This window comes from Triturus cristatus, chromosome 4_2 (assembly GCF_964204655.1).
Source record: "Triturus cristatus chromosome 4_2, aTriCri1.1, whole genome shotgun sequence".
In the NCBI taxonomy this organism is placed as follows: domain Eukaryota; kingdom Metazoa; phylum Chordata; class Amphibia; order Caudata; family Salamandridae; genus Triturus; species Triturus cristatus.
The window spans coordinates 596620117-596639278 of NC_140586.1; the positions used below are offsets into that span (position 1 = coordinate 596620117).

The 19162-nt window shown below is 37.8% G+C and overlaps 1 long non-coding RNA gene across 1 annotated transcript in view; it reads right to left on the reverse strand.

Annotated features, from left to right (window-relative positions):
• Window positions 1–470: 470 nt before the first annotated feature.
• The window catches only part of LOC146834731 (uncharacterized), a 39667-nt gene continuing 20975 nt past the window's right edge, over window positions 471–19162 (reverse strand). The window contains exons 3-4 of the long non-coding RNA XR_014960327.1: window positions 1994–2087; window positions 471–1516 (exon numbers count right to left, since the gene is read on the reverse strand). This is a non-coding gene — a long non-coding RNA (uncharacterized LOC146834731). The remainder of the gene's footprint in view (window positions 1517–1993; window positions 2088–19162) is intronic.

Sequence of the window (19162 nt, forward strand, 5' to 3'; positions counted from 1 at the left end):
CTGTAACAATAACTTGAGAATTATGCCGATATCATGGTAAAAATGTTCATTCAGTGGTTTAGACTCGATTTGAATCTCATGTGATTTTGCATGTTTTATATAAACTACCATACCCACAATGCCTCATTGTCGGCTATGCGGAGATTTGGTATAAATAATGGAAAGTAAAAAGGGACTTATGTATACTACCGTGAACAAGAACTGTTGAAGTTCGAAACGCGTAGGTGAAGAGCGAAAAATAAATCTCATCTTCAAATATCCAGGAAGAGTGCGGCGTCTTGTTTTCTCAAATTTGGTTTTGATACAATTGCGAGGTTTGTCCTTACCCCGCTGCCGGCACCAGCTAACGAGTGCTCCTCCCGCAAGGACAGCTTGCTTGATTCATATATATATATATATATTCCACCAGAAAACACGTACTATTTGGTAACGTGATGCAGGCCACACCAACAGTGCTTCGTAAAGTAATTTATTTCCAGGCAAACAGAGGGCATAACGCGTTTCAACTCATGCGAGTCTTTGTCAAATGCACGTAAACATTGGGTCAGTTCATTGGTTCTTTTTAAATATTCAAAAGCTATAAACATTGAGAACGGACTAATAGCCCACATACAATTTAAAGCAGCAGTGAATTAATTTTTAAGTTTTAACTCAGGCTTAGGTGGAAAGTATTCTTTGATTTGTAAGTTCATCCTTTGTAAATATAGTATTATCAATTTACCATCCTTTCATGCCTCAAGTTTAATAATTTTGCAGTCACCTTGACCACAAATCCCATAATGCTCCATTTCTGCTGCTCGTGTACAATCATTAATTGTTCTCAATTTGAAAATAAGCTTGTTTCCACATCGTGCCTTGCAATTTCATCACATATTCATTGAATAGTTCCAAATGAAGACTGAACCGCTCCAACTCAGCTCTTAACATATTCATACTCGCCTTGAAAATAATATTCCTGGAAGCACTGCGTGCAAATGGATTTCCCAATACTGGCCGACAAATTGTCCACTTTCCAAAATAGAAGCGGGCCTCTTCTCAGTGGCCCTGCCATCGATATCTTGTTACTGTTCAAATTTCCAGCCAGCACATAGGAATCCAACCGCAAACCCTGGCTGATTCAAAGTCCATTATCCAGAATATAAGCGGGCCTCTCACAAGCGACCCTGCCGTCAATACTCCGTTCATGTTCATTTGTGCAGCTGGCGGGCGCTCCTTTACCATAAACTCCAAACGAACTCCTGACGAAAAAAGCGCCACAGCCTCCCGGGTCGGGCCTGCCATGGTGCGCCAGACACCTTCAATATTCCACCAGAAAACACGTACTATTATATATATATATCCAACACAAACAAATCTGAGAACTGTATATATTTACAATCTCAATAATACAAGGAGATTCATCTTCCTATTCATTCATCTTTTGATGTTTTATTCTTGTTTCTTTTGAGGTCAAGTTTACAAAGAAATATCACACTAATGCCAACACGTGTTTCGCGCCCACTGCGCTTCTTCAGGGCTGTCATATGAACAAAAAGTGATATACTTAAAATCATACAAAAGGTTCAAACAATTCTTGTAATTTAACATATACATGTTACTATTATGTTCTTGTAGTTTTAAACAAATTATTCCAAAACAAATAATTTTTTATACATGAAGATAAATGGGGTTGCATATTTGTGATACATATGGTCTTTGGTTAGACTAACCATTACATAATTATACTTCAGTTGTTACATAATTCGAATATAAATTTACAATTTTTTTTACAATTTTTACTTAGGACTGGAGCATAGTTTACCTCAAGATCACTTCTCAGTCCTATTTCTAGATATATTTCTCGGAGAAAATCCTCCGTAAAGATGTTGGTTCCCCTTGTTTGAAAAAAGTTCCTATAATAACATATACTTATTTTAAGTTTGTTTGACTATATATTTATCCAAAGTTCTTCTCTAATAATATTTTCACCATTAGAATTTTATTGTAGTCTCACCTTAGTATTTATGTATATTCCAAAGATTAGGCTTGTCATCAAAGTAATAATTCATTTTTGATTTTGTATTTCGGCTAGCGTTCCTTGATAAGATCTGAAAATAATTCAAGATCCAATATTTACACAGTATTCACGGATCAAGTGAGAACATTATTGTGATTAGATTATAAATATTTAAATTTTTAAGTTTGTGATTATCATAAGCATACTACTGCTAGATACTGCCTTCAAGTTAAATTGATGTTGGTCATAAGGATCCGATTAAGGATCATTTCTCCGAGCTAGATATTAAGACCACATCTACTATACTTCCCTGTTTTCGTAGTGAAGATAACCTATGAGTATGAATTCTAAAATACGACTAATATTCTCAGAACTATTAAGTTATTCAACAAAGATTCTAACAGAACCAAAATCTAAGTATTGCGGCCTACTTCTTACCGCTAGGCTGTCAGCGTCCTGCAATCGTTATCTCCGTCAAATTTCGCGGGTAACCCAATGTTGTTTATTTCCGCTTTATATACTCCTCCCGTAATTGACGTATTCAAATTAAAGGCGGGAAAACGGGAGCATTATCTAAAATCTATGTAGTTTATCGTAAATTGAAAAGTCTACTTCTAAATTTATGTGATAAATCTCTTACATAAAAAAACAAATATAAGATTCAAGTTGTTCTAAATTATCCTTAGTGAAGATTGAACGGTTACAAAGAAAAAAATATAAAGAATATTTTGGTATTTAATTTTTTGTCTCCATACTAAAACCTAACCCCTAACCAACTCCTTGGTAATACTCAGTTTTAGTGCGGTGAGCTATCTCATTTAACAGGCAAGACTGTTTCATCAACATATTTCTAATCCAATAAAATACTAATTGGTCGACTACCAGCAGGCTTTTCGACTTCAAACACAACAATTAAAATTATTGTCAAAATTACGTCATTCACAGAAATAGACAATAAAGAAAATACTATACAAATGATTACAAAATATATTTAAGTATTTAGTTTTGGTTTTCGCTTCTTGATCTCCATGATCGAAACCGAACCCCCAACAATAACTCCTCCGTATGTGTCCGTTTAAACGTGGTGAGCTATCTAGTTTGACAAGTGAAACACATTCTCCTTAGTAGTAAACTACAAAGCGCTGCCCCTATTGACAAGTAAGTCTATTACATCAACACATTTTTCTATTACAATAAATTACACATTGCACATTACTCATTTGTTAGCTTGATAGCAGCTGTTCTTATACTAAAGAATAATCTCCAAATTATCACTCAGTCAGGGAAATGTACCTTCAAAGTTATCATTATGTTATGATTGTTTCTTTAATACAGAGATTTATTAGACTTTCATATTATATTAGAGCTTCAGTTGTAAGAAGAACGCTGTGCCTACTTGTATTCATCACTGTTCTAATTATACAGGAGGTCGTGATCTATACAGGGTTTTGGATATTCCATAACAAAAATATATAGTAAAAAAGGATGAAATTTGTTGCATATTCAATCTATCTAGAGATACCTAAAGTCATACTTAACCCAACAGTGTATATATTTCACGATCCACATTTAACCCAAATTGTACAGCCTGTAGTTTATTGATCCAATAGGTTTCCCTAGATCTTAGTTTTGCTTCTAGGTCTCCACCTCTTCTATCTGTGGTAACTTGTTCTATGCCCATAAATTGAATATCTCCTACTTCATTCCGTTTATGTTTTTCTTTGAAATGAACAGCCATTGGATATTTCGGATCACTGTTTTTAATTGCTCTAAGATGTTCCATCCACCTAGTTTTTAACTTTCTCATAGATGAGCCCACATGTATCTTACTACATATACATGTCATTAAGTACATACAGTGACTTGTGTTACAATTAATGAAGGCCTTAATTTTATATGTATTCCTGTAGGTATGGTCATTAAATATTTTAGTTTTATCAATGACGTATTTACAACAGATACATTGGTTGCATCTATATGATCCTGTTGTTAATATATTTCTGACCCTTATCTGTTGTTCATTACCTTTTTTTCTGTACAATGAATGTACGAGTATCACTAGGACTTAAAATATTCCTAAGTGTTGGTGCTTTTTTGTAAACCATTTTAGGTTTATTGCCTAAAAGTTCTGAAATTTCTTTATCTAACGTTAGTATGTCCAAATGTTTACAAAGAGAACTGAACACCCTGTTGTTTCCTTCACTGTATGTGGTGATGTATCTAATCACTTCTTTTTTGTCCTCTTTAGGTCTAGGTCTGTCATTCAGTAATACTTCTCTTGTCACTTTCTGCGCTCTAATTCTGGCTTTATCTACAATTCTTTTTTCATATTCTCTCTTTAGGAATCTTTCTGTTATGTCTTGACTTATGCTTTGGTACTCTTTGTCTTCACTACAGTTTCTTTTGGCTCTTAAAAATTCCCCATATGGAATGTTATCAATCTGCCTTTTTAGATGCCCAGATCTGGCATGTAATATCGAATTCGTCGATGTAGGTTTCCGAAAAAGCCTTGACTCTAAGTGTCCATAAGCCACATACATTTCCACATCTAAAAAAACAATTTTCTCTTTATTATATTCAAGAGTGACAGTTATGTTGTAGTTGTTGTTATTTAAATGATTATGAAAAAGTTTCAGTTTATCTTCACTCCCTTTCCAAATAATAAATATATCGTCTATATATCTACCCCAGTAGATAATATTGTCATCATAGATTTCTCCAAGCTTCCATGCATGTTCTCTTTCGTAATGTCACATAAATAAATTAGCATATGATGGTGCGAATTTCACCCCCATAGGTGTTCCAGTTTTCTGATGATACAAATCATCTCTATAATAAAAAAAGTTGTTAGAGAGGACTAGATTAAAAAAATCTAGTATCATGTTTGAGTGTTGTAAATACCTGGCAGACTTAGTATATAAAAAATATTTAACGGCTTCAATTACTTTATCATGCTTGATACTAGTATAAAGGCTATTGACATCCATAGTCACAAGAATCATTCCTTTCTCCCAATTGATATTTCCCATTTGTCGCAAAAAATCTTATGTGTCTTTGATATATGAAGCAAGTGTTTTAACAAACGGCGTCAGAAACATATCGATATATTCTGATATATGTTCTGTCATACTACCTATACCTGATGTTATTGGCTGTCCCGGTGGTGTTTTCCCCCCTTTGTGTATTTTTGGGAGAAAATAGATAATGAGAGTCTTTGCTTTATCTACCCCTAGATAGTTATATTCATCCATATCTATCAGTTTTTTGTCTAGATAAATTTTGAGTGTATTTTTGATGGTCTCTTTTGAGTTTGTTATCTGGGATAAGTTAGCTTTACCATAGCTCGCACAATCTCTAAGTTGTTTCAATGCTTCATTATGATAATCACTGTGGTTTAAAACCACTACATTGCCCCCTTTGTCTGCTTGTCTGATAATAACACTTGTGTCATTACGCAAGTTTCGTAATGCTTGAAATTCATCTTTATTAACGTTATGCTTACACTTACTTGATATGTCTTTATCAAAATCTTTCATGAGAAGGTTGGTAAATACATCAATCACATTCTCTCCTTTCATGGGAGGTACAAACTTTGATTTAGGTTTTAATTTGCTTGGTATGCTGTAATCAGTTACAATTTTTAAATCTAAGGCAATGTCTTTTATGTCACAATTAGTTTCTTCATCCAAATTAACAAGACATCCGATATCATTGAGTTCTGTTATAGACATTTCGCTAATATCTTTTTCTATACACACAGTTTGTTTCAAATCTGGTTTGTTCAGAAAGTATTTCTTCAGTTTCAAAGTTCGTGCAAATCTATTTACATCCACTTTAGCTTGCAAGTCATCCCATTTGTGCGAAGGTGCAAACCTTAAACCCATTTTAAGACCACTTATTTCTTCTTCAGTCAAGGTTTTGTTCGATAGGTTGACTATCAAATTTTCTACTTCCTCATTACAGTCTCTCTCTGTAGTTAAGACCTGGTTCTTACTCCGTCTCTGTTTCTGTCTTCTACGGTAGGCCCTAGTCCCCCCTCCTTTGCTCCCTCTCCTTCTCTCATATCCTGTTCTCGATCCTTCCCTCCTGTTTGAAATTGTACTCTCCGCATTCTTTTGAGTTCCTTTCAAAAAGAAGAAGTTCTAGCTCCAGGTCCTAATTTCTCTCTATTAGATCTCTCCAAGTCTGATTCACTGCTACTTAAGCCAGTGCTTGAAGTATCACTAGAAATTATATTCCTCACTGTTCCTTTTGTAAAATTTCTATTGCTTCTCTCATCGCTACGTATAGACCCATCAAATTTTCTGCCATAAGTATATACTCTGCCATATTTGTAGTCTCTTTCATCTCTAGCAAATTTCACCCTCTTTTTTTCTTTTAGTTCCACTTGATAAGAGTCCATTATTTTATCTAAAATCTCATAATTTTTCACCGTATTGTCTGGACAGTTGAGATTATCTATCTCTTTCTTAGTATTTTCTATTTCAGCTAATACCATCTTTCTCTCATCTTCTGCAAATTCAATAAGCATTATCATGAGATCTTTAGATGTTGTTTTAAGTCTTTCTTCCCATTTTTCTGCCTTTTGCTCATCAAGATCTTCTACAGCTGGAAAGATATTAATCATAAGGCCTCTAGGCGTCCTATCTGCATCTAAATATTTTCTAAGAGTCATAGCGTCTCACCATTTAGCAGATTCTTTTTTCTGTAGTCTTTCTAATTTATTAAACAGATCTTTAGGACTTTTTTGTTTTCTTTAGCAGCCCCATTTCCTGTCCCTAATGCTCCTGATAATAGATCTTTCACGTTTATCAAAGTGTTTTGCCACTGTAAGAACAGAGTCTTATATAAACACTTACACGTAATGGCACCTTGCACCTGTTATAAATATTATTATAATACAAAATTTGAGTTACAGGTAAATTGCCCGGTGCCCCACTGTCTCAGACACTGGTCCCCACCAGTGTTATTCAAATATATCCAACACAAACAAATCTGAGAACTGTATATATTCACAATCTCAATAATACAAGGAGATTCATCTTCTTATTCATTCATCTTTTAAAGTGTTATTCTTGTTTCTTTTGAGGTCAAGTTTACAAAGAAATATCACAGTAATGCCAACACCTGTTTCGCGCCCACTGCGCTTCTTCAGGGCTGTCATATAAACAAACGATGATAGACTTAAAATCATACAAAAGGTTCAAACAATTCTTGTAATTTAACATATACATGTTACTATTATGTTCTTGTAGTTTTAAACGCGCCGTGAAAAAGTTTTGTTTAAAAAAATATATTAATAAATACATAACTTAGCATTTAAAAAAACGTACAAATTCACTGAAAAAACCATAGGTTTCACACACGTTATAGTTAGGAATTAGCATTTAAAAAACCTTGCAAATTCACTTAAAAAACCATAGGTTTCACACATGTTATAGTTAGCTGGGCATTTCCTTCGAAAAAAAACCAATGAAATTCCCCCGTTCTAGTTAGTGCAGGCAACTATAACTCACGCGACCGCAATCCGCTGCTGATGACGTCAGATATTACATCACTGATGACATATGTGTCTTTCTGAAAAAAAAAATTGTAATATATGTATATCTAAAGATGAATGGAAGAAGACATGGGTAAGTAAGTGTCTAAATACAGTGATGTAATATCTGACGTCATCAGCAGCGGATTGCGGTCGCGTGAGTTATAGTTGCCTGCACTAACTAGAACGGGGGAATTTCATTGGTTTTTTTCGAAGGAAATGCCCAGCTAACTATAACATGTGTGAGACCTATGGTTTTTTAAGTGAATATATATATATATATATATAGGGCTCAATTATGTTTCAAAGGTCTGAAATGAATTGCATATATTTATTTATTTTTGTTGTATTCAGAATTATGACTTGTTAATCATTGTGGGTTGATTTGACTCATCTAGGGTAACAATTCACCCAAAATTGACCGCCTATTGATGTATTTACATCGTTTGTTCCTAAGTGCTTTTTTCACTTGCATTAATGAACTTTAGGACTGTATTTAATTTATGATGCAATATATATATTATTTTCTTTAAGTGAACAAAAGTCCGATATTTAACTGTATTTGCAGTCTTTTCACTATGTTTTTGATCTAGTGAACCGGAACTAGATTGTGTGAACCGGATATAATACTGCTCACGTAAACTGCACAGTGTAACTTCAGTCGAAAAAGGCGCGAACGCCGAAACGCGTCCTGCTGTTACTGCTGCTATCTCGAGAAATAATGCAATAAATTAATCGCATCGAGAAATCTTGCTGAGTGCGGTCTCCTTCATTCTTCGAGTGGAGTTCTTGGAGCCTAATATATATATATATATGAAAAGAACCCATCCGTGCCGGTAGCATACACTTGAGTCTAATTCAAATTGCTTTATTTGATCACCCTTGCTGACCAAGGCGTTACGCAATGACGGCCTTTGTCAATGACAAGGGTTTTTTCATTTTTTGAACACGGCTACAGCCTGATCTGCTGAACAGAATTACCACAAATTTACAGAAATATAGATGTTGGTCCAGAAAGTGTGCTTTTCTGATTTGGTGTAAATCCATTCAGTAGTTTCAGAGATATTAAAGTTTTAAAAATATAGATATCTGGGGACGTGAGTCCTTGCAGTGGACTCGCAGATCCTTCTAAAATTTGATTTGATTTGAGTTCAACAAAATAAAGCAAAGAATTATGAAAAGGAGGTAGGGTAGGAATACCCTGACCCACCAGATATGGTGGAGGGACTCACAGGGACCCCGCCAGAGGTAAAAAGTATTGTTTAATTAGATTTTGTGGGGTCCCTGCTTGTCCTTATTTTAAAGCCCAAGGGTGGGCCAAATCCCAGGGGTGTGAAGGAAATGAAGAAGGGGGCCACATGGGTCCCCCTCCTAGGCTTATACAAAGCCCCAGGGACTCCCACCCCTCTGGGGCACTTATATTTAATTGTGCTGGGGTGCCTGCGCAGCACCCCATGCCCTGCAGACCACAACCTCCCCAGGGCAAACGTTTTTAAATAAATGCGGGGGTACTGACACCTCCCCAGGGTGAAACAGCAAATTAATGCAGGGGTCCAGCATGGCCCCCTGGACCACCACATTCCCAGAGCTTTTTTTTAATTTTGAGGCAGGGGCCGTGTGGACCCCCTCAAGCCTCAGAGACCACCTCCTCCTTTTGCTTTTACAAATTATGATGCAGAGACCTGCGCGGACACCCCTGAGCCCCATGGACCACCACTTCCCTGGGTCTTTTTTATAATTATGATGTGGGGGATGCACAGAACCCCTTTGAGTCCAGAGGACCATCACATCCCCAGGGCAAATAGAAGAAAGGAGGGGACCGTGCAGGTCCCCCTTATGGAGCCAATAATGTCCCTGGGAGGCGCCACCCCCAGGGCAGGCTCCTGCTATGTCCCAGATGCCCACCCCAGGACATAGAAGTTTGCTCTGACTTAACAGGAGCTTTGACAGCTCCCGCCACATGCTCTGACTTGACGGTAGCTTTGACAGCTCCCACCAAGTCAGAGCAAACATTCTGCTGTCAGCAAGTGGGACCTGGCCCTCTTGCTGAGAGCTGAGGTTTTGTCTGTTTCTCAGCCAGCAGAGATGCAAGCGGGGAAACAGAAGACAATTGCTTTCATGCACAAGGAGCTGCATGTTTAGCTGCTCCCTTTGTGTCAAAGCAATGTCAGCTCCTGCAGGAGGTGCGGGCCGAACCGGACCACAGGGGCCTTGAGGCTTCCCCAGCAGTCCTCAACTGAGGTAACTTGGTGCCCTGGATGGCCTGGGGGTGGGCCATGTGCCTCCTTCCCCCATTTGCATATGACTAGGTCTCAGGGATTGGGTCCCCGGGGCCAAAATCGGCACAAAGATAGAGGCCAAGTGCCTCCTCCCACATTTGCATATGGTGGGTACCAGGGATGGGGTCCCTGGGGGCCGAAATCGGCCCCTTGGATGGGGGTACTGAGGCAGCCCGTCTCCATTGTAAAATGGGGATGGGGTTCCAGGGGCCAAAATCAGCCAGGGGAAGGAGGGCCACCCTCACCTAATACAAATGAAAAAAATTAAAAGTTTGCCGCCCAGGAGAAGTCACCGGAGGTCCCACCCCCTTTATCAACCCCTTTGAAATGGGGCCTCATGGTACACAGCTGGTTGGGGGCTGAAGTCCCCTTGGCTCCTGAGGGTCCTTGGGGGTTAACAACTCCTCCTGTTACCTCCAGTAGGTCCCACACAGTGTGATTGCTGAGAGGTGTTCAGAGGCCCTCCCCCTTTCTCCAACACTCTGCTAACACACCTCCTGGTACACAACTGCTTGAGGGATGAAGTCCCCTTGGCTATTGAATGTTCTTGGGGGCCAACAACCCCTCCTATTACCTCCAGTAATCCCCACCTAGCAGGATTGCTGAGAGGTCATAGGAGGCCCACCCCCTTTCTCCACCACTCTGCAAATGCGCCTCCTGGCACACTGCTAGTTGGGGGGTGAAGTCCCCTTGGATGCTAAGGGTCCTTGGGGGCTAGGGACCCCTCCTGTTACTTCCAGTAAGTCCCACACAGCGGGATTGCTGAGAAGTCTTCGGAGACCACACTTCCTTTCTCCACCACTCTGCAAATGCACCTCATGACACACTACTGATTTGGGGATAAAGTCCCCTTGGATGCTGAGGGTCCTTGGGGGCTAAGAACTCCTCCTGTTACCTCCAGTAAGTGCTACACAGTGGGATTGCTGAGAGCTTGTCACAGGCCCTGCCACCTTTCTCCACCACTCTGCAAATGCAAGTATTAGTCAAAAAACCATCGAAATTCATTTAAAAAAAACAAAGGTTACGGGGAATTTATAGTTAGGAAATAGAATTTAAGAAAACTTAGAAATTGACTTAAAAAACAAAGGCTATAGGGATGTTGTAGTTAGGAAATAGAATTTTTTTTAAACATAGATATTCACTTAAAAAATCAAAGGTTACAGGGACGTTATAGTTAGGTTCAGATTTCTCTCGTACGGAACCAGTAAAATTCAACAGTTATAGTTACCTAAGCTAACTATTACTTACACCCCTGTAATGCACTGCTTATGACCTCACAAATTACATCACTCATTACATGGTCAGTGAAATCACTGATGACATCTCAAATGACATCACTCATGATATCACTGATGACATCATCCAGTGAGTGTAAGTGTTTTAAAGAGTTTATGTGTGTTAAACATATATACTAATCTACTACAAAAGTTAGATTAGTATCATAGTTGCACTACTAATGGGGAATACTATCTGTGTGATCTGAGTGGGTGTGTGACTGTCTGTATCAGTGTGTGAGTGGGTGTGTGAGCAGCTGTATTTATTGTGTGGCTATGTGGCTATTTTTTGTTTGTGTTATTGGAATATATCAACTATAAAAAATACTGTGGCAGAAAAATATCCTATAAAAATATAGATATAAAAAATATTGATAATATAATGTAAATAACACAAATATGGATTACAAAGATGCCAACAGTAAAAATATGGTATGGTCAAAAAAGGGATTAACGAAATATAGAAAACAAATGTTTAGTACTTTTAGAAAAACAACAGATTTGACTGTACTATTGAAATAAAAAATATAGTTTACAAAATACTGTTTTTTAATTTTAAAAAAATCGTTTGAAAAATATGAATTTAAGTTTATATTTTATTTTTTAATTAAAGTATGTAATACTTTCTAATGTATTTCCATGCAAACCAAAAACATAATTATTTTATAAAGATTCAATCTGTAAATAATTCATATTTATGCATTTTAAAATATTTGTTAAATAATGTGTTAAATTATTTCTGAATATTTTGAAAGAGGAATTTGATTGTGATTATAATATAGTTTATTTTAGTTTTCAAAAATTACATACTTTTTCAAAAACCTATAACACTTTTTATTATTAAAGTACAAATATATTGTTATAAAAAACTAACAATTTGAGATAAATATGTATTAATCCAACCATATATAGATTATCAATTAAAAATGTACAAAAATCATAATTATTATTTTTCCAACACACTAATTTACTAACTGTTTAGAAATAATGAATGAAAAATGTATAAGATAGTTCAAATCATACAAAAACATAGAATAAGAAATAAATACGTATTTTACTATATTAAAATTGTACAAACATTCAAGAAAAAAAACAATTTGTGAATATTCAAATTTCTATTCAAATTCTCAGTCCCACACACATTGCAGAAAATGCTTAAATGAAGAGGTGTTGTTTACTAATGTTCCCCAGTCCCAGAAACATTGTAGAAAGTGCATATGCTTGTAAGACGTCACATATACTCTTCAAGTTCAATCCAAGAACACTGGTGAAAGTGCAAATATTGGGGTGGTTAGGTATACAATTTTAACTATAATTTATCCAACTTTGGGGCAAGTGCAAATATTTAAGGGGGTCAAATGTGCTAGTCTAAATCAAATCTCACAAACATTGATGAAAGTGGGTGGCCGTTGAATTTACCGTTATAACATAAATCCCATTTACTTTGTGGAAAATACATATATTGTAATAGTTTGAATTACTATTCCAATCCCAATGCCACTAACATTGGCTAGAAAACGAGAAGTAAAGAGTAATTTTTTTTTAATGCATTTTGCATTCATTGCTACCTATTGTTTTTTTCTTTTTAACTATACTGCACAAATCTGGTAGAATGAACATGCAAGCATTATATACATTTTAATGGTGCAAATCCCGTTCACATCTGTTTATCCACCACTGCTCAGGCTCTGAAAGATCACATAAGTGTTTATACGAGAACAAAAAAAGAAAAGAAAAAACTGGGACCATGTCTCAAAAATGTATGGTTTTGTACAAATTCACTGGGTGGTTTACCTCCAAGTGCCTAAATGATGCTTACTACTGGTGAACTGATGCCCTAAATCCACTCAGCAATGATGCAGTTTTGACCTTTTTCTGTCCTGTGAGGTATGATATCCCGACACGTCCAGGTTACTGTTTGTTTCTGAAAGATGGTAGAAATAAAGTATGAGTTGGCAGGTCACTGGAGATAGGATTCAGAGGGTTATGGAAGTAAATTTGGGAAAATAGTATGTTTCAGAAATATTTTTCCGCTCAGGTCCTTATGGTTAAGCACATGTTTGGGGATTTTCGCAAGTCACAGCTTGTTGGTCTCCTCAAGATTTCGACATTTTGAATAATTTATGTTATTGCTAGATTTCCATTGCTACTGGCCTGTCCTGAACCACAAACCCCAAATATGGTACTGATTAATTCAGCGGGAGTAAGGCAAAAGGGTTGGCCAATGCACTCGAGTTGACAACAGTCTGCCCGTAGTGTTCCACAACCTCCATTTGTCACATAGGTTACCACACACTTTTTTCAGGATTGTTGCAAGATGGTATGAAATGTATTGTTTGCAATGGAATTTATATGGGTTTGCAGAAGTAACATGATCAAAGAAATATTTAGTAGTTTAATTTCATTATGATACAGATACCTGTATGAATCAATAAAATCACACCTTTCTGGATTTTCCAATATACTTCCTGTCCAAATCATTTATAATGCTGCAAGGAGTCCTTAAATGCTTGGCTGACACAAGCCAAAAACTGAGAACATATCATTATACAAATCAGAACTAGCATATGTGGCATAAATGTATTTAATTTGGCTACTGTTCTCAAAAATTCTGTTGTCTAGGTAAACCAACAAACCTCAGGTGCTAGTTTTGATGTTAGGGCTGTGGAAATGCAGAATGATTTGATATTTATTGCTAACAGTTGAATTTACCAAGTTTCTAAAGGTAGTGTTACAAGTGGATGTTGCAATTTATTTCTCAATACTGCTCCAGTGTTGTGAAGTTCTCTAGATACTTACAGCCTTTAAATATGATTTAGGTTACCATTTTCAGTATATCTGATTCACGGAAGGGAGTCAGTTCCTCTGTTGTGGCAGAAGTACTAAAGGTCACTGGCTGCATACTGTTTGTAGTCGCAGGGGAGTCTATTTTTCAGATCGTAATGCCCTCACAAACCTGTTGGGGTGTCATGCTTCATCATAGGGCGCTCCTCGTCAGACCGGCGCTGCAATGTCCAACGGACCTGGTGGCATCTTTAGCGGAGTTCTTTTGATCTGAGATCGCCGTATGTGAAGTGTGTGTGTGAGTAAAGAGTGAGTGAATTATAGTGTGTGTTCTATGTGACAAGGTGATTTAAAATAGGCTCCAGCCCTATGAATATTTTAATTCGGGGATTAGAACTGGGACTAAGTAAAAACAGTGGGGCTATCACAAGGACTCAAGGTACCTAGGTAGCTATCAGGTGTATGTGGTCAACATGTTTCGTGTCATTTAAGGCTCCAAAATCGAGCAACACTTCTTCAGGACCAAAAATGGATGTGAGGGGTCCCCAATGATGGAGGACCAATTACCGACTCCCCTAAATAAGGGGATGTTCAATAAGTGCAAGCAAGTTCCTTACTCAGGAAACCGCAATGTATCTCCACCTGTGTAGAGGGAGACAGAAACGGGGAGGACAAAAAGGAGAGCGACGTCAACAGTTAAAATAAAGCAGATTATTATCAATAAACTGTACTAGGTAAGGAAAGTTAACCATTCCTAGGTGCGGTATATAGTTAGATCGAGACAATATTCAATAGTGAATTAAAAACAAGCAAACGCAGGGGGTGAATTCTAAAGACCAATGGTATCATCCGTATCCCACCACAAAGGTGCGGCGAAAAGAGGACGACAACAAAGCTAAGCCTTACCTCATCTAGGTTGAGAGTGAAACTTCATAGAAGAGGGGGAGGCGGCCCGACCACTGGAGCGGACCCACTAAATGTAAAGATATTAAAGAAAAAAGTACAAACATAACATAATGATTCTGCTGGAAGAAACGAGGTCAGACCATAAACACTGTTTTAACCAGGGAGAGGTACCATGTCTATTAGGCAAATAACTGCTAGTGGAGTGTCGCACAGTCTGCGCATATGCGAGCATAAAGTGACACCAATGCACATGCAGCGATGGAGTCCAGGGGGGTGAGGGATTCTCCACGTTATGCCAGATTAGGAATAGACGAGAAGGGCGCGCCGGGGAAGTCCGAGTGCCCTAGATCCAAATGAAGATCGTGTTTGCATAAAGAGTAGGGGGGAAGAGGGCGCATGGTAGTTGCGAAAAATGAACGTGCGTTAGCGGGGTCTATTTACAACACTTACTAAACAATCAAGGTGTAGTGCTCGTAGACAAAAGAGGTGTAGCGCTTATGACCGCGATGGACCCATGTGCACGGGAGACTACGGTCTATGCTTAAATGATGTGTGGCGATAGTGGAGTATATTAACAACAGTTACTAGACAGACAAGGTGTAGCGCTCGGAGACAACTAAGGTGTAGCGCTAGTGACCACGATGGTCCCATGTGTACGGGAGACTACAGTCTGTTTAAATAATGTGAGAGGACTCAGATGTGAACTACACGCTGTCAGTGTAAGTAGTGCAGGAGACCCAAGAACGCCAAAAAACACTAATTAGGTGGCGCTCGTAGAGCAGATAAGAGGTCCTGAAAGGTATACAAACCTGCGTATTAATACGAGGTGACCAAAATTATTGAGCAGGCATTACCGATACTCCAACGCATCTGGCTGACGTCTGGATATTACTGGTATGACAGAAACGCCGAAGTTAAGGAAAAATCTCATGACGCTTGACTCGCAAATATCGCGATGTCTTGGTAATGGGGAGTGACGCCATCTTGTCTCCACCTGACGTGCCTGACTATATGAAGACAGACTGTGTCTCAGAGTATCAATCAACACACTGGATACCAGAATACCTGGTGTAATATTATCAAAATGTATTTCTTGGAAATGGAGATGCAAGGCAAACCGGGTTGACATAGATCAAATAGGAGTATCTATGATGTGCAAGGGACTATCGTATAGAGGCTACTAAATAAAATAAAAGGCTATCAGGTAAAACAGGCAGATAGCCAGCTGGTGGATGTATCGGTCTACTATCCAAACAAGATATAAAAGGACATAGGGGCCCAGAGTTAGGGTGTATGGTGGATGCAGATATTAGTGTGGTCCAGTAGAAGGAACCAGTTATGATAGTTCAGTCCACGGGATATCGTCGTGGAGACCCCTGTGTTGTGTGAACAAACGAAATATCCATCTTTGCTCTGTTTCAAATAGTTTTTGTGTGGTCCACATGACATTGCTTTTGATCACGGTGCAGCTCATTTCATCTGCCCCATGTAGATGCGAAAAATAGTGTGTACTCATTTTTGTTGTAGATGTGCCACATCGTATGTTGCTGCGGTGCTCCATAATCCTGGTTTAAACTGGGCGCGTAGTCATGCCGATATACCTTAAGTGGTATGGACATTCAATTAGATATACGCAATTCCTAGAATTGCACTTGGTATAATTTCTCTGAGTCCAGACCTTGCCTACTTCCAGGATAAGAACAAAATACAAGTGTGCCTTGAGGAATCATTCATCTATAACTTGTTATTAAGGATAGTCACGTATGTGAACAAACTATTCACCAGTCAGGGAATTTATCAAAAAATTATATTTAGTTCAACCAGATTTTTAGAAAATACGGAGAATAAATACATTTGTTTTATCTTATACGGCAACAATTATACTACTAACTCAGTATCAAACATACATAGTAGTAGCAAACACCTTTTGTTTAAGAACTGTAGTATGGACAGTGCATCAAATAAACCATACATTGAAATGAATTGGTTATTCATAATAATTTCATTGTGCATCAACAGACATACATGAGAAACAAAAAGGTGTAATTGCGTTGATGTTTCGGTCTCTTTTACGGTCTACAAGATCCACGAGACCATCTTCAGGACGGTAACGTTGCACCATGAATCTAATGTAATAAAAACAATCAATCACCATAAATAATTGGAAAATCCCTGAGTTCAAGAGTATCGTCTGCTCATAACCCAATTTAATAGTGGAGTTAAAATCACCCTATGTGCACAACATATGCAAAGAATGTGCCTAACTAAAAACCACACCAAACCATATATATTAGTGTGCGTGGAAATCCAAAACTATGTCACTAATCATAACATAACAGACAATAACTAATAGTGACCAAAACAATATGCTAGGAAATCTTACTTGATGGAAAAAATCAGATATCTCCTGCTAGTCTGGAACCTTTTTAGCAAATCTACAATGAACAACAAACTCGTAAAAATACCGAACTAATCATCTGGATACATGCACAAGCTGTACCCTGTACGGGGACCTTCTCTTACCTTTTATGTAAAAAATATATCTCTAAATCTAGAAACCAAAGACAAGCAATTATGCAATATGGCCCACAAATTAAATCACATGATTCAGCAACATTAAGCCTGAAAGACGCGGTACTTACTGATAAACCGTACAAGCAATTCAGAAGTTTTGGCCTAAAAATAAAATATCAGAAATATCGTTTTACACAATCCTGCAACCATTAAAGAATAAACTATGAGGATATCGAAATCCTTAAATACAGAATTATGCTAACGCCAACTTACTTGTAAAAGAACCGGAATCAAACCGTTCTCCACTCGACTCAAAGACAGAGTGCGGGCGTTGCGTCCAAAGTGACCTATAACCTCCACAACGTATTACATCAAATGTCGTGTCGGCCATCTTAGAGGTGTACTAAGTTCATTATCATCAAATCATCTTTATTTCGACTACAGAGTCATTAAAGAGCACAAAGAAAAAAAACCATACAATTAAAGTTTAACAAAATATGTAAAAAGTACATCGTGGTAAGACAATTGCACTGGAATAAGTAGTAATTAATTGTAACAGATCACAAGTATAGTACCTTGGAAATAATTTCCACCATTCAGAAGAAAAGAAGACATATTTAGCATAATAGACTCATTGTTCCAAGAATCTTCTTCTAATTTTCCATAGTGCATCTAGGTATTTGCTAACAGCAAAAACGGTCATAAATGACAGATCTGTTTTTAGTAATCGATACGCCTCCAAATGTTTCCTGAAGCCCCATTTTTTACATAGTGGAACAATCCACTTTTTCCTAGAAGCTTTATACAAAGGACAGAAAAACATTATATGGAGGTCATTTTCTGGGTATTCAGTGCACAGAGGACAATTTTCAATGGATAGAGGGTGCCATCTGCTCGTAAGAGCTCGTATAGGAAGCGAGTTATATCTCCATTGAAAGAATAATTTGCGGAGACTAGCGGGGAAGATGTCATTCATCACAGTCTCAAACTTGTAATAATCTTTATTTAAAAGAAATGAGCAGGTCAAAGAACCCAGTTTATCAGAGGCTAACCAAACCGACTGGTTACTTTCATAATACAATCCCACCAGATCTTTACGTGATATCATTTTTGAGGCGTCCAGAGGGCTAGACCACAACAAAGGGCAACCCAACCTATGGAATTATTCCTTTATATATTTTAACCACGGAAGTTTTTGTATGGAATGGTATTTTAGTAAATCCAACAATTCAAGTCTATAGGTATTCAATTCAGGGGTTGCACAGAGGCGCCTCCAAAAAGTTAAGGGCTTGAGGCCTAATTCCTCCTTGATTGATCTTATACCTAAATCTAACCTGAGGGGGAGAAGAGGAGTACCACTAGGAAGGGATAAGAGTTGCCGGAGAAATTTATTTTCGGTGACCACAATTTCGTGTGGACAATCGTGGCCCCATAACTCAGCTCCGTAAATTATTGCTCCTCTTGCCTGCATTTTATATATCTCAAGTGGCGGGGCAATAGGTTTTACGTGGCATTTGTTCCATAGTTTAATGATCCCCCCTGTTTTATGTATTAATTTTAGTTGGGATTTGATCTGATGTTCGGTCCAAAGAAAGTTCTCATTTACGGTCACTCCCAGGTACTCAAACATTTTGACTCTTTCCAAGGTAACTCCACCATTGGTAGGATTATGACGGGATTTTTTGGGAGGATTCAGTATCATGTACTTTGTTTTAGTGGTGTTAATTTCCAGTCCTCTCTCACAGCAAAAAGAGACGAAACCATCCAGCACTCGCTGGATGCCCATCGGGGACTTAGCGAGTAACAGGGTATCGTCGGCGAATATAATCGCCGAAATCCCCATTCCAGCTAGCTTTGCCGCGTCTCTATT